Source organism: Aphelocoma coerulescens, chromosome 4A (genome assembly GCF_041296385.1).
Source record: "Aphelocoma coerulescens isolate FSJ_1873_10779 chromosome 4A, UR_Acoe_1.0, whole genome shotgun sequence".
NCBI classification, from domain to species: domain Eukaryota; kingdom Metazoa; phylum Chordata; class Aves; order Passeriformes; family Corvidae; genus Aphelocoma; species Aphelocoma coerulescens.
In genome coordinates, this window is record NC_091018.1 from 20196094 (window position 1) to 20212705 (window position 16612).

Genomic DNA, 16612 nt, shown 5'->3' on the forward strand with positions numbered 1-16612 from the left:
CGACCCACGGGCAAAGAGCTCCCTTTGGTCACTTCACACCTGGTGCACAACACAAGGTTCCAGTCCCTGCCCACAGCCCCCAGGCTGAGGGGAATTCCTGCTGTGAGCTCAGTGAGCAGCTGAGTTCAGCAAAATGGGATCCAGCATTCCCATCAGTGGGATTTTGTGTTTGTGTGTGTGTGGTTAACACTTCTCTGCTGCTGGAAACCCAACCCACCTGTCTGCAGCTCCTTGAAATTTAGAAGAAAACTGTTATTTTTTAATATTAGGGCTGCTAAATCCTGTCTGGGGAAATTCTTTACCTTAGGTGATGGTTTTGAGAGCTCTGTGAACGCCTGGCTCTAGGGGCCATTCTGGATTTGGGCACTTGGCTGCTGAGCACAGACTGTATGTGGATTATTTTAATCAAACTCTTAACTAACATCAAGAATTTTTATTTTTTCTTTTTGGAAAAGTGTTTTTCCACTCCCCCTCCTTTAGTATGGAAAACATCCCTGGATACGAGAGTGTCTCAGCATAGGTGGGTGATCCACAGGTACATTTCCTACAGCTGTGTAGTCACTCCTGAATTAAAGTCACCGAAATGGGCTCTCCAAAGTGACAATTCCCACTAGGTGGCACTTTGAATCCATCGCACAGGCAAAGCCTTGGCTGATGGAGTACCCGCGAACTGCCGCTCGGATTTCTACTTAGTGATTGACCAAGCTAAAAAAGGATCAATGTAGTGCTGCCTGCAGCAACTTTCACAGCTCCGTTTAATACCAACATTGATTAAATCCCCACCCCCAACTCCGTGTGAAGGAGCATTAGCACAGAAATTATCCCCTCTCCAAATCCCTGCATCCACCTTTCTCCACTGCTCCACCAATTTCCCACCTCCAAAAAAACCCCTCAAACCCTCCAAAAACCCCAAATGAAATAAAACCCCCAAACCCAAAAGAAACAAACAAAAAAACCCCAAACCCCCCAACCAACCAATGAATCGTTTCTTTCCCTGGAAATTAAACTGAATACTATTGTTTAAAAACCCAAATTTTATGGTTTTATTTGAAGTGTCCAGGTAAGTGACAAGTCCCCAAGCTCTGTTCCCATTGATATTCAAGGCTCTCCTCAGAGTGGTGCAGGAGTCTGGAGTTTGCACGACTGAAATAGGCCATAAGCAAGGACAAAAGTGACTGTGGGAGTAACAGGCAAAGAAATAAATGACGTGGAGAAAAATGGGAGCTGCAAAGGGAAAAGTGCATTGGGAGTATTTGGTTCTGTATTGTCTGACACGGGCTCAGGGGGCAGCACACGACAGCTCATAACCAATTCACTGCTCACTGCTACTGGTGATGCTTCTCAGCCCAAATTTTTGAGTGTGCAGCTGTTAGGTGAGAGCAGAAATGATAAAGATCCTGGACGGCAGCTGAGGAAACCTAGAGCCAGGTTTTAGCACAGCTCAAGTCCTGTTTTGTTGTTGTCACGTTATTTAATGTTTAATTTATGGCAATGAATCTGGAGCTGTTCAGGGGCACAAAGTCCTGGTTTTCACCATGGTTTATGAACAGAGGAGCTCAGCTCACTGAGAGAACTGGACTGAGTCTCTTCCAACGTCTTGTTAAGGGTACAAGTTCATATTCAGCAGCTGAAATATGGGTTTGTGAGCATTAAGTTTGCATATGGCTCTCTGAGTGGTTTCTAGGGTTCAAAAATTACTCAGTAAACTCAGAAAGAGCCTTTCAGCTATTTATGTTGGCTGTGCCCTTTTGAGGGAGGCTACTCTAAGTAGTAGGCTCGCAACTGCCATTGTTAAAAATTCATTATGAACCAGATGAGATTATTAAAAATAAATCAAATACTTTGGGTTCACTTGTACTGGTTAGCTGAATGTATTTCTGCAAATCCTGGTATAAAAACTCATGAGTTGCAAACGCTCGAGTTTGGTGTTAAAAGCAAAACTTCCAACATCACCCTGAGAGAAGCTTGGAAGCCTCATAGTGGGAGGTTTGTGGCTGTACAGCTTTAAGTGCACAGCACCTGCAATGCTGCAGCAAGAGACGGGCTTAAAATAGGAATGTGTGGGCATTTAATCTGTTTATTTGGGAAGTGACAATACCTGTGAGTGCCCCTTTGATGGGAACCTCACTATGCTGATCCATCCCTCAGAATCTGAGCAAAGGTACTCAAAGCAAACAGATCCAGGGGCAAATGTTTTCCAAAATGGAAAAGGCAGAGATGCTTCCCTCCCTGCTCTTCCTGCCAAGGTGCTGAGTGGGAGGGGCAGTTGTTTTTAGCCCAGAACAAACGGCATGTGCAATTTACTGCTGCGAGATATTATTCTGAGCAAAGAGCTCAGGAGGAGTTGGATAAAGATGTGATAATTGCATGAGTCACAGGCAATACAGTGTTTAAAGAATCTCAATCCTTGGGCTTCAAGGTACAATTGTCGGCGTAGTTTTCCAGGATTGTGCACAGTGTGGTTTACTGAAGTTGTCTCTGATGTACCCGAGTTTAAATTCGGATTATTTGGAAGACACTATGCTTGAATAAATGCATCATTGCATTCGTTTTGCATAACAATCCTTGTTTCCACTTTTACAGCTGTATAATGGTACTTCATCGTTTTTACAGTGCCTGATATTCGACAAGATCAAAGTATTTAGCAGATATTTTCTATCTTTGTACTTCCAGCAGTGGGATAAATATTTCTGCTCAAATCTAATCTGTTATACTGGGACTTCTATGGCTTCTCAGCTGAGCATGAGATAGTCTGGGGGTAGATGATTATCTGCACAGATACTTCTAGGAAGTAATTAGAACTCGCTTGGCATAATTATATGGAGTTAGGACATTCTGAGAATAAAGAGTCATGGTTAACAACGTTTATTTGAATGTTTGCAGAGCGTAGGATCCTACATTTAATTAAATATAATATTAGAAGCCCCAGTTCATAGAATTCTCTGATAATGTTGGTTGTTTCAATGGCAGTAATTCTCTGTGTGTGTCTTCGTTGTGTGGACATCCCTTCCCAAAGTCCTGTCATGTCCCCTTTCCTTGCAGTTCCTGACTGGAACTGTGGGTGTACATGGAAAAAGAACCATTTATGTAATTCTAATTATTTCTGTACTATTTATTTCTCTAGGATTGCTCTGACTGTAACTCCTGAGTGTTTTTTCCTGCTATATTTCCTTTTCTTGACTAGAACTATTCCTTTATTTCTCTTAAGGCACCGGAAGGAATCCTTGAGGTCTCAGTATGTTCTCATTTTCTCAAAGCCTTCCAACAGGATATCCCATTTTCAAAATAAATACAGCATTTTGTTTTTGGAAAACAGGAAGGGCAGACCATGGAGTAGATGGCAATAAAGATTGTTGCTGAGATGTCCAAACTTGGAACTCAGATTTTAGCAGAAGGTGTACACATCATGAACAGGAATCTTCCCTTTTAAAGGCTTTTAAGGAAAAGAAATTACAGCAGGAAATGCTAGATGGAATTTTCAGTCTTTCCTCTAAAGAGATGTCTTCTCCACAAGCAAAGCCACTTGAAATAGGGACTGGCTTGTAAACATGAGGAGAATTCACTTGTAAAGTGGGTTTAGATATTGTCTGCTGATCAGTGCACGAATAAAAGCTAAAAAAAGGTTTTATTACACAGCAAGCAGCCAGTGCATCTTATTCCTGTGTTTGTGGTGAGGGGGTTTGGTTTTGTTCTTTTCTGTTCCTTTTTTCCTTTTCCTACAACAGTCACGGTGCAAAAATTTAATGAGCCATCTGCTGAACCACAGTTTTGCTCTGTAAATCAACAGGGGAAAATAGCAGCCTCTTCCTTAGCAGAGCTATTCCTTAAATATGTTCAAAGCAGGATCTTTTTTATCCAAGTGCTATCACTTTCCATAATACAGCAACAATTTTAACATTCAAAGCAGTTGGAAATCTCAGCTGAGGTTTAGCTCTTGTTTGGTTATGTGGGGTCATAGGATACTGGATGTGGTGTTATAGGGACAGATTGTCCAGGTTTTTATTAAACCATAAAAATTCCTTCATTGTCAAATATTTCCAGGCTCATCAAATCATAAACAAAGCATAACATTTGATCTACTATTTGCTTTTTCATTAGCACAGTTATGTTATGCTTATGTCATACCTGCAGTCTGAGATGAAAACATCCTTCTTTTGCAGGCTGCACACAAATACATCTCAGCAAAGCTACATGGATCTCACTAAATCACACATTTGGGGGATCTCTTGCCTTGTTTCTCAGGAGTTTATGATGAGAATATTGCCCCTTTGTAACTGCAAACCTCATCTTGTGAACAAATCTTGCATGTAGAAATTTTTCAAAAGGTTAATACAACTCAGATTTTCTCCCATCTCATCCAAAAAGTTTCATTTAGTAAAATCAGGGCTCAAATATTACAAAAAACTCCCCACAAAACCAATCAATCAGGGTCTGGTATGGAAATATCTCTGTAAGCCCAACTGTGCTTGTGATTACCCTTTTTTGTTACCTTGGGGGTTTTTGGTTGCTTTTAGATCTAAGTAGTTGTTAAAGGAAAAACTTGGTTTTGCTTGCTGGGCAGAGCACAACACAAATCCAGGGTGGTGAGATCTTCCTTGCTCCAGAAGCTGTTGGGAAGGAAGCAGTAGAGAAGCTCTGACAGGCTTAGGTAGCCCTGAGAAAGAGCAGTGAAGAGCTGCAGCTTCTCCTTGTGGCTCAGTGTAACGAATATTCCTGAATATATTTCTAATATTGCTGTTGTAAACAAGAAGAGAGCTGCACCCTTCTCCTGTTTGTAGCTGCTGACTTGTGAGCATCGGCCACAGGGGATGAAATTGGGTTTCAAGGCATGTCCCAGTGATATTTCAGAGCCATGGATGCATCTGACTTTGCCTCATGAATAAGCCACAACAAAAAGTGCTCCAGCTGGTGATAAGTGCTGCTTCCTCAGCAAATGATCCCGTTGCTATGAGACAACGGGGACTCTGGGCTGGCTGCAGTGCTGGTTTGATCCAAACCCCATCCAGAAGGTTGTTCTTGCCAGATGATACAGCCTCAGTGATTTCAGTATTTACAGGACCTGCTGGAGGCTTGTTAATAAAATATTTCTTCTATTGGGATGTCCCCAGAAATAGAAAGAACCACATTTATGATGTAGATTTTCAAGGAAAAATGGCAAATGAAGGGTTGGCTTTAAAATGAGAGTCCAGATGGAAGAGGATCCCTGAGGCTTTGCATGTCCTGCAGGCCTCATGGATCAGGGAAGAGAGACGGAGGCACAAAAAGCTGCAGGTCTGTTTGGAGATCTGGTGAAACAGCAGAGGGAGAGGATTTCTTTATAAATTATTCTGTAAAATGTCAATATACCATAGGAGGATGTGAAGGAGTTAGACCAGAGGATACTGTAAGAGGTGTAGGAGACTTCTAGCCCCATGTACTCTTTGAATCTCTGGTTAACAGTAAATGCTTTGAAGGTAATTATAATTATGAACCAGCAGTCAAGCTGGTATGTATATATATATAATGATGTGTTTAAAAGAGGAAGTCAAGAAGGAACTGTGGGTTTCTTATTGTCAATAGAACAGAGGATTTCTTCCTGCTATTTCCAGGTCCATCAGTTGAAGGTTTAAGCAAGCACTGTTTTGCAATAGAGTCTTGGAACTTCTGATAGTGAATTTTAGAACTGTTGCACCTTTGTCTGAGAATAATCAGCCTGAGCTGCTTCATACACTTCTTGGCCATGACTTTGTCTGCTGGAATCCTAAAATAATGTTGTGTCTAAGTGTGAGGAGAAAGGTATTCTGCACAACCAGATACTGGGTGGTATCTTTGTCAAACCAAGGTATTTCATAGCTTTGAGACACAACTGGAGTGCACAGCTCTGGAAATGGCTTCTCTGAGCTTCTCTGTTTGGAGGCAGATTGGAATTCATCTACAGAAAAGCTTGACTGGTCTCTGACAAGGAGAGGTCATTCAAAAGGTGTGAGTGTTGTCCTCTCTGGGGTATCTCCACCCAAACTCACCTGCACTGTGCAACTGCTCAGAAACAGACTGGGAGGGCAAGAACTATTTCAGTATATTCCTTTCTAATTTCAGCTGATACCAGTGCTGCTTTAGGGAATAGCAGAGGGAAAATGAAACATTTACAGACTGCTTTTTTCTTTTTCTTCTACTCTGTCCTTTTTTCCCCCTCTCAGGGATGGTGTAAATATTAGCAAATTTAAAAAGACACATTATTTTGAACTGATCTTCATTTCACAATAATTAGCAAACTCTAATGGCCTTTAGGAAAAACCCTTTCCATTCCATTCTGTTTGATTAGAGAGCCCAACAGGAGGATGGAGAGAGAACAGAACTGCTTTCCTTGCACATTTGCTGCATCATAGAGGAGAAGGGAGATATTTTTACTCCCTTCTGGTGATACTATAAGGAAAGTAGCAGAAGCAGAGTGGCTCTTGCAGGTCCCTTCTTGCAGCCCAGTATTTAGAAAATAAACTTCTACTTCAGAGCTTGGTAATCCTTAAAAGGTTTGTCAAGATTGCTGGAGTCCACACCAAGTGCTCAAAATAGTTCTGCTGTGCTGGCAAAAAATCATTTGCTATTATATTGCCTGTCATGCTATGTTTGTGTGGGGGGTGTTTTTTGGGTCACTCTCCTCACAATTAGGTAGTTCTGAGAAGTTTGAAGTGTCAGTCTGAGCCTCAGATTGTTGTTGCAGCTCCCATGAAGTGCTGTTGGGAGCAGGTCCAGATCCATAGCTCCGTGTGAGGGGAGGGAACACGCTCGTTCCTTCTTGTTGAAGGTGACAGAGACTGGTACCTGTGCAGGTGAGAGGAAGGCCTGTTACAGCTTTTAGCCATGGCATCTTCCAAGTGAATAACGAGGGCTGGAGTTCAGAGCAGTGCTCAGGAGAGCTCAAATTAAAGGAGGAGCCAGCAAAGCTCAAGAAATGGGGCTGAGGGCTGGGGTTACCTGTAACAAACACTGGCCAAAGCAGTTTCTTAGGTTGTATTTTCACATCATGGAAATGGTCCTTTAAAAACCAGTATGAGACTGCTCTAAGCTCAGTAGGATTTCAGCTTCAGCTGAGCTACTTGCTCCTCTGAGCTGAGTCACCTCCACATCCACCCCCTCGTTCTCCCGGAATGCTGGGCTCAGCCAGGCACTGTTCCACCTGCTGCCGGCTGCTGTGTGCTCCTGTCTTCACAGGAGAGGGCAAGGACGGGCTGGAGGCTCCTCTCCTGCTGTGTCCCCCGGGTGGTGTCTCTGAGGGGTGGATTCCCCACCCTGGGCTCCGTGGGTGCTGTGATTCCCCCACTGAGGAATGCCCTGGAAAACAAGCAGCAGTGCTGGACAGAGGCTGCCTTTAGCCCCAGACTGGAACATTTCTGAGCAGAATCCCACAGCAGTGCCAATTTAATGTAAAATAAAATTGCCCCAGACCCCCAGGCATAGCTGAATCACATCAGATCACTCTGCAGTATCTCCTCTGTTGCTTCCCAGGAGGAATTGCCTGTCCCGGGCAGGTTTTTGGGCCTCTTCCCCCTTGTTTGGGAGCACAGTCTCCCAGTCTTTTCCTTAAAGGTCAAGAGTAGCCAGCAGGGATCCTGCTGATCATCACAGAGTCAGAAGTGGAAGCAATACTTCCTCACATCTGGAAGTTCGTGCTGGATAATACCGTGTCACTGTAATCCTCATCCTACGAGATCCTCCTCTGCTAGGAAATAAGGATACCTGAGGTTGTCCTGATGAGTTAATGAATGCAGCAGGTTCTCGTGGTTTGGGACTGTTTGGTCCCTATTTACCAACTGTGTCTCCATAACTGAGTGCACAAGGAGGGTGTTCACTTTTAAAGGAGAACCTGTGCTGTGATATTTGACTTGCAGGAGCAGTTTCCAGACACCATCTTATAGAGCAAATCCATTAATCCAGCCCTTTTTTTATGTACTGAGTAGTTGTTTGCCAGTCTTTACAGCAAGTCAGCTTTTCCAATCTTCACATGACCCCCATCAATTTGGTTTAATTCCTGTTCTTGAAGGAGTAGAAATTTAGGCCCAGGCTAATTGCCTCTTTCAGAATGTGAGGATTCCAGTTTTGAGTCCCTGGGATCTCATTGCCTGGGTACACAGCTCCATGGGATCAGAGCTAATGCTGGCTGAGGCTTCTCTGAAAGGGAAGGAATGAGATGTTGCTGTTCCTTCTCTTTCGCTTTTCACCTATATGGACTTAGCTGAAGGGGATTGCTATTTTATCAAAACTTAAAGATTTACCTTTAAGCAGCTGCCATCATTATTTCAAAAACATCTTTCACTTTCTAACTGCAGGTTCTTAAAGAACATTGTACAAACCATGTTGTGACAGCCACCCCCTGCTCCCTGGACTGAGCTCAGAAAGGAAGAGTTAATCTGTTATTATCATCATCTTTTGTTCCAAGGACTTGGCAGTTTGGGACATGCAAAAATGAATAAAACGGATTGTCTGCAGCACTGGCAGGGGAGTCAGATGTCTCATTCTGTACCAAGGGTGTGCAGAAGTGCTCGGTGACACCCTCTCACTGACAGACAGCAGGAGACACAGCTTGTATTATATATTACAGCTTTTAATATTTTATCCAGTGCTCTTGTGTAACTGCAACTTCTACATTTGTGATTTGTGGCTTTGGAGTTGCAAATTTTATAGCTTAAGCTTGCTGTAGAGTGCTGGGAAGCATTTGTAGCTTTTGTTGTAGGGAGCAGAGGTTCTGCTAAACATTTACCATGTAATTCCTGAGGTAATTGGCTACAAAGATTTAAGGGATGTTTCTCAATTGTACCATTGTGTGTGCCTCCCTCAGCCTTTCCACAGAGGAACCAGCTTCTCTCAGTGCTCAGCCTTTCCACAGTGAGCTTTACCAGATTTGCAGTTGCAGCTCAAACATTTGGCAGCTTCAAGAAGCATCCCTAGTAATTCAGAGGAGTTTTTGATAGTCTTTGTCTGATAAAAGTGGAATTCAAAGCTGGGACAAGTTGGGAATTCCTGACTTCAATGCTTTCTCCCTTAACATTAATTGATCTTTTGATGAGCTATCATAAGCATTTCTCTTTTTTTGCATCCAAGAGTGCTCCTCACTGCACAGGCAGATGGTAACTCTCATTCCTCCTGCCAAAGAGCTTGCAGTCTAATAGATAGTGCAGCCAAAAAGTGGGAGGAAAAAAGGGGGAGAGAACATAATTGATTGAGTATCACTTTTCAGACAGCAGTAGAGTTAGAACAGAAGCGTCACCAAAGAGCTGGATGGGAAGGACATGGCCAGCTTGAGGGGGTCCAGAGAAAGTGCCAGCCCAGGGCAGAGCTCAGGCCTTCAAAGCTTTCAAATCAAATCCTCTTGTATCTCCAAAGAAAATCAAAGAGAAAGCAATCATTTGTTTAAGGTTAAGGATACTCAGCCTTTTCTACAGGAAATCTGATAGAAGCAGCCTCCCTCTGGAATGAGATGGACTGCTGGGTCCCTGAACTCCTGTGGCCAGTGAGGACACTGAGGGATTGTATTCTGTGAGTGCAGCTTGTTATCTCTGTGTCAGGCAAAGTCCTGGCCTAGGCTTTTATTCACCTCTATTCCATCTCCAGAGGGAAAGTTATTCCTACATGGTCACTGGGAGCTGGTTTATGTGGCTCCCTTACACCTCTGCTCCAAACCTTGGGAAGTACTGGTACCACTCCTAGAAGTGCTTATTCCTCACTTTCCTTTGGAATAAAAGGTTGTGTTTCCAGAGACAGTAATTTCTAAATTTGCAAGGGATGAGAGGAATGTTCATCTACATGAGAAATAATAAGTTTTATTCCCAGACAGCAGGGGAGCACAGCTGCATCATCTTCTTTCTACATATGGGAAATACTCTTGGTTTCTGGAAAAACAAATTCTGGTCTCTGTGCAAACCAAGATTCCTGGTTCTGTGCACAGTCTGGTTCTTCCTGGGGCCTGGGCTGGGTGAACATGAGCAGACACGGACCCCAAAGCATTGTCACCAGGAGGAATCACTGACTGCAAATGGCCCTTGGACTGATACTTGCCTACTCCAGGCTGTCCTGGGGGTCAGGTGAGGAGAAATCAAACAACACAAAGGACTGTCCCTGAACACTGATTTCAACTACAAAATAAGTTTACCTGGAGATGTATAAGCTGAAGGTCTGGCTGAGTATTTTTTTATTTTACTTTTTTGAATAACACTATAATTGAGCTGATCTCTAACAAAGAAACAGTGATTAAGCAAAGTCTGCTGCTTATTTTGATGAATATTTTCCTTTTTTCTAGAGCAAGATGCCTTCTTCTTGCATACTGAAACACCTTCCCACTTTGCATCTGTTATTCTTAGCACCAGTCCAGTTGATCTAAAAAATAACGTAAAATAAACATGAGTAAAAAAGCCCCTCAAATTTTATACTCAAAATGATTCAAAATTAATGTTTTAAAAATTTTGAGTATCTAATTCAATTGATAGAAAGTGAAATACAATCCATGAAAATCAAATTTTGATGCAAAATTGTTCTGATCAATTCTGAGTCTGAAGAGAAGAATAAAGAAAAGTTATGAAGTAGATGCTTCATGTTTGTTACCTTTTGGCACCATGATCCACCAGAGCTCTGATGTCATTCCCCAAAATCATCTCCTCTCCCACATCTCTTGGACAGCCTGCACAGCTCTGCAGGGAGAGCAGCACGGAGCTGAGCAGTGGAGCTCCGTGGTCTCTGCTTTCTCCTCAGTTAGAGACACACTGACTCCTCAGGGTGGAGATCTGCTCAGAGACACAGAGGATCAGGGAACAACACCTGCAGGGTTTTTCCCATTTAGGGAATTTTCTTGGAGGCAGCACCGTTTCCCTGCCTGTTCCCTGCGCAAAACAGTGTCCATCTCCTCGCCTCGACACCTCTCCTGTTAACTCAGGAATGGGCTCCTGAACAGAATTCAGCAGGAGCAGCAGAGGCAGACTCTGTACCTAGTCCCAAATTAAAGCTTGATTAACTCGTTAATAGGATTATATGCAGGAGGCTGCACTCTGTGAACCAGTGGTGTCCTTTTCAATCCCATGTCCCCAAATCATGGAGCATGTGTCACCAGTAATTGCCAAGTGCTTATGGAGGGCACAGAAATGCTTGTAAAAATAAACTTGGGCTGGCACAGAGATTACATAATGGCAATGTCCATGTCAGGGGCTGTAAGGACCTGTGTCACTCATGACTCTGCTGCTTCAAAGTCAGATGTCACAGCAGTCGAGCGGCACTTAGAGAAGCTCTGGGAGACAGGAAGCGGGAGTTGCCAGGAGCGCTGTGCCTGAGGAACTGACCCTTTATACTTTACTCAGCCTGACAAGGCCCCAACTCCCTTTTTGGGGGTTTTCCCAAGGGAGTTGCCTTTCTTCTCCCCTGGGTAGCATTGGAAGTGAGGACCTGACTGCCACAGCCGCTCACCACACACACAAAGTTCTTCACTTCAGTTTTGGGAAGGTGTTCTGAGAGGAGCCAGTGGGGAGATTCTGGCGGTGCTACAGCTCCTTTCTGCCACTGGAGCTGACCTGATGTGGCAGCAAAGCTGCTGAGAGGCTCCCAGGCGGAATTCTGTGGCTGGAGTGACATGGCAGTGGGTGGGTGTCACACTGATACCTCACACTGCACAGACATGCCCAGGGCACCTCATCCATGGAGGAGCTCAGCAGGAATGCTCGTACCTGGGCTGTTCCCAGTCCTGTGATGGTGCCACTGCAGCTGGGGACATGGGAAAGCCTCTGGGTGCAGCTGTGACTCGCAGGAGGTGTCATCTTCCTGTGGGTTTTCCTCTAGGATACAGATGGATGAGCCACAAACTCAGAGCTCCTCTGCCCCAAAGACTGCTCGGTGGAAAAGCTTGGCTCAGACAGCGATATTTAGTTAATTTTGATTCCTCTGAAAGGAAATGAAGGTGTTTAGGAAACAAAAGTAAAGTCTCCTTTAAAGGCCCAGGAATTGGGCCTTACTGAGCCCACAAAATCTCCAGGAATGGCTGCATTCCCTCATCCTTTCCAGGCAATATGCAGATACTACAAGTGTTGCAAACCCACTTGACTCACAGCTCCTCCCCCACTCAATATTTCAGTTGAAGATCAAGATGAGGAGAAGCAAATCAGAATACCTGGATTTAAGCTAACCCTCTGCTGGTACCACTCTGCTGACTAACTCAGCTGAGCAGAGAAGTCTGACCAGCAAAATCTGGGGTTTTTTTGTACTAAGAGGTACCTTCATGAAGCATTTATTTGGAGTCATGTTCACAGTGGATCTGTGTGATGTTAATATGGGTTGTGAATATTGAGTTCTGTGACAGGAGAACAACTTTGGAAGAAATTCCATTATCTCTGTGGAAGAAACTTCTTTATACTGCCTTGGTAAGAAAAACCAAAAAGGAACCAACAACCAAAAAATCCCAAACAACCAAAAAATCCCCTTAAACTAAACAAAATATCACCCCACAAACCACCCAAATAAAAAACATCCAAAAAAAGCAAAACCACAAAGCAAACTAACTTCTGGGAACATGAAAGTACCTCAGAGTACATTTTGAGAAAATTTGCTCTACTTTAGCTCCATATTAAGGAACAGGGAGAAAATAAATTACAGATTTTGAAAAATCATTACTTTTCATTATTCAGCTTCTGGCTTGCTTCACTTTATCAGCACCTCTTGGTGGAGGGAGACAGCACATTCAAATCACAGACCAGGGCCTTTAGACCGTGTCTGCAGCACATGGACAGCCTGACACAAGCACACAGGGAGCAGCATTCACTCACTCACTCACTCACTCACTCACTCACTCACTCACTCACTCGTGTTTTGGTTCGAATCCCCACCACCAAACAGTGAAGAAATTAAATTGTAGTGGAGAGAGACTTTTGATATTTTTACCTTTTTTTTTTGGTTCATTGTTTGTCCTGCATGAGTGCTTGTTCAGCTGACTCTTGTGTTCCCCTTCATCTGGATCATCCACTCTGCTTTCCCAGCATCATTTTGTTCCACATCATCTTCCTTTCATGCTTTTCTCTGCAGAGCCTGAGTCATGTTCCTTCTGAACTTCTGCTTCCATGGCGTTTGCCAGCTCTAAGCCATCTTGGCCAACATCTTGTGCTTTTTGCAAAGTGTGGCTGTGCTGCTGAGGGGATGAGCAGCATCCTGACTTGAGACTGTGTTCCCCTTTTCCATATTCCTCATTTTGCAGTTTTTCTTGATGATCCAAAAGACAGAGCTGCTCTTCAAGCACAGCACAGAAAACAGCCACCCACCTGTGCTCAGTGTCTGGCTTTGGTACATGAGGGACCCCAGTGACTGATAGTGACAAGTTCCTGCATTCCAAACACTTGATTTTCTTCCTCCTCTCCAAAGTCTGGCTGTGGAAATTGCAGTCACTAAGTTGTTTGGGCATTACAGAGTTCAGAACTCGCCCACAGCCTGAACCACACTTAAACACTGAATTCTGAGGAGGTCCCAGGCAGCCACAACTCTCAGAGTCACAACTCGGAGACAGCAAGGTGTTTTATTTCAGTACCTTCAATCCATTTTTAAAGCAAACCCCAAATTTCATCTCTGTTTTTAGCTGAAAACCATCAGCACTGCAAAACTTATGCCTGGAACACTGGGTACATCTGAGACACAGCTGAGATCTGGAGAAGTTTTTCTTACAGGACCTGACAATTCAGTCAAGTCAAGTCTGTCCCTGCCTGCTGCTGAATGCACCTGGCAGATGGACATAATCATAATGTGAGAAACAGATCCACAGTGGGAAATGCAGGACAAAAATATTGCTGGAGGTGTCACACACCAAAAGCTCTTTGCTGGTTTGTTTTCCAGTGTTTACTTATCCCTATTAAATGAGTTGCTTAAGCTTATTTGGAACTCGGCCCAGTCAAATGCTGACCCTGCCTGCAAGAAATATTTTTCTCTATCAGCTACTTGAGCTAATTTATGCATCTCTATACATAATGATATCTACATAATGTCTTTTGGAGAAACATTTGTTAAGGCTGACAATAGCAACTGCCAGATATGTTGTAGGTGGAGTTATTTGCAGTGTTTGCCATCCTTTCTAGGGAAAATAAGTTTTGTACTTCTCAAAACTAAGGATTTCATGAGTAACCTTCATTTAGAAACTACAGAGCAAGAACAGGAATACAACAAAGAACAGAATTCCCAAAGTGCTAGATCCTGAGCCATTGGCCCAGGCAGTAAATCCCCTTAAAAGAACAGAGATTCCAGAAGTTTGGAACAGTGCTTAGTCCTCTCAGTGGAAGAGTAAGCATGAACACCATGAACACCAGGCAGTGCTTTGGATCATCTTACAGGTGAGAGGACTGAGCATTTGCATAACTTTATCTGCTTCCTGAGCATGTCTGAGTCCATTCTGTTATATTCTGACATTTCTCCCTCTTTTCCATCCTCAATTCTCACATTTCATTTAACAACCTTGCCATGGTCAAATTTGTGCCTGCTGATCTGACTCCCTCCCTCGTGTGCCCCCATTTCCCTTTTAATCGCTGCAGAATGCCAATGTCTTTTTCCATAGTGAAAAATAAACCTTTCCTTCTGAGCAATTGGCAGCCTGGTGCCTGGATATTGCTTGGGTACAAACCCACCCATTTTACTGTGACACAAGGCTCAGCCCTGGCTAGTTTGATGCTGGTTTCAGGGGGCACAGGGACTGGTCAGGCAGGACTGCTCTGATTGCAGGAGCTCCAGGAAAACTCTAAATCAAAGGATTTGAAACAAGTGATTCCCCACCATGGGCAGTGCAGCAGGACAAGGTGCAGCAGACCTGACAAGGCCGGTTAGGAGAGAAGGTTGTTGGCAATGAGCACCACTTGTTTATCCTTTCTGTTTAAGTAAGAAATGCAGCACTGGGGTTACAGGACTCACAGCAGCCTTTCCTGGGCCAGAGGACCTTGCAGAGGTGCTCCTGTGGTGTGAAGGTCTAACCTCAAGACCACTGGCTTATTTTACACAGCCTAAACACCATCCGTGCTCTTGACTTAGTCCCACTGACCTGCAGCTGCCTTGCCCCAGGGAAATGAGTCCCTGGCCAAACAGCTGCCAAGGGCAGTTTGGGCTCCTGGCTGAAGGAAGAAGAAATAAGGGGCTGCAGGCTTTTTGTAAAGTCCTGTTTCACTCTCCAGCCTGAAATCCTGGACCATTCCTCTGCTGCTGAATGAGGAATGCAGCTGAGCCCAGAGAACTACTCAAATACAAAACGAGGGGTGTGGAGGCAAAGCTTATCTGCCTCTCAAACACACCATGGAGGTAAAGTGCATCCCCATGTGTGACAAGTGACGTTAACTGGAACTAAATATGGAGCTGCCTACTGCACACTGATGATATCTCCTGGGGTCAGCTGATCTGCTCTGCCTAATTTTGGCCTCCTGGGTCTCTGGAGGTCGTTGTTAGCAAAAGGCAGCAGTGCTGGTGGGTGGAGCAGTTCCCTTCTTGGATTGTCAGCCAGAGGAGCCTGTGTCCATCCTGTCCCACCTCCAGTTCTGCAGTGTCCATCCTCACCCACTTCCAGTTCTGCAGTGTCCACCCTCTCCCACCTCCTCGAAGTTTAAACTGATGCAGTTCATTCCATGGATAAATACTTTAACCCACATTTCCCCTCACTTGAGGGAGAGTTATCCCTTTTAGGAGCCTGCAGTTGGAACAGTAGGAAGATTAACACAGTTACAGTCACAGAGTTTCTTACATCCCAGTAGAAAACAAATATGTATTTCCAAGCCTCAAATGTAATTTGTGAATGATGTTAATGTTCAAGCAGCTCTGTCACTTCTCTTTGGTCAGTGTTATCTGCAAAGCCTCTTATTTTCATGGGGCATCCCTTCATCCTGTATTTCAAAACAAACCTTGTACTGGAGTAATTAGTGGGGCCATATTGGAATGATTGAAATCTCTGTTTTGGATGAAATTACCCCCATGTCCTCTGCTTTAGGATCTCCTTCATCTTTTCTGTGTCTGCTCTTGAGAAGATTGGTTTTGTCCTTGCCTCTCTCTCTGTGAGACTTGAATCCCAAACTCATGCAGTGGGATTCAGAGATGATAACGTCACCCTGCTTTATCAGTTTAGCGACCAGCAGAGCACCGCAGAGAAGTTTTAGAGCCCAGCATGACTCAGTGCATTGCTAAAATCTCTACTACATCAGAGCCTCATCCTAACCATGGAAAATAAACTACATCTTGGAAGGAAGTTCATTCATGGAGTCTGGAGCATCTGGGAATTGCTTTAGTTTGCCTTTGGGAGAGCTTCAGTACCAGCAGCTAGGGAGTGATTCAGTGGCAGCAACAGCTTGTTCCTCAAAGATTTAACTCAGTGTTTGTGGTGCTTCCAGGGATAAGGAAGTAGTTTCTCCTGATCACTTTGAATAAATGTTTGATGAACACACAAATAGCTAATGTAAAAGGAATTTAAATGTGTTATCCAGAAACAACTCCCTTCTATCTCCCCATTCTTTCTCTGTGGACAGAACCAAGAGCAGAGCCTGTACCCAGTGCAGAATCACTGCTTTGCACCTGGCTGAATCTGAGGCAGAAATGATCCAAAGGATGAAGTGGGAGGATGTGAAATCTGCCAGGTCACTTAAAATGTACAATCTTT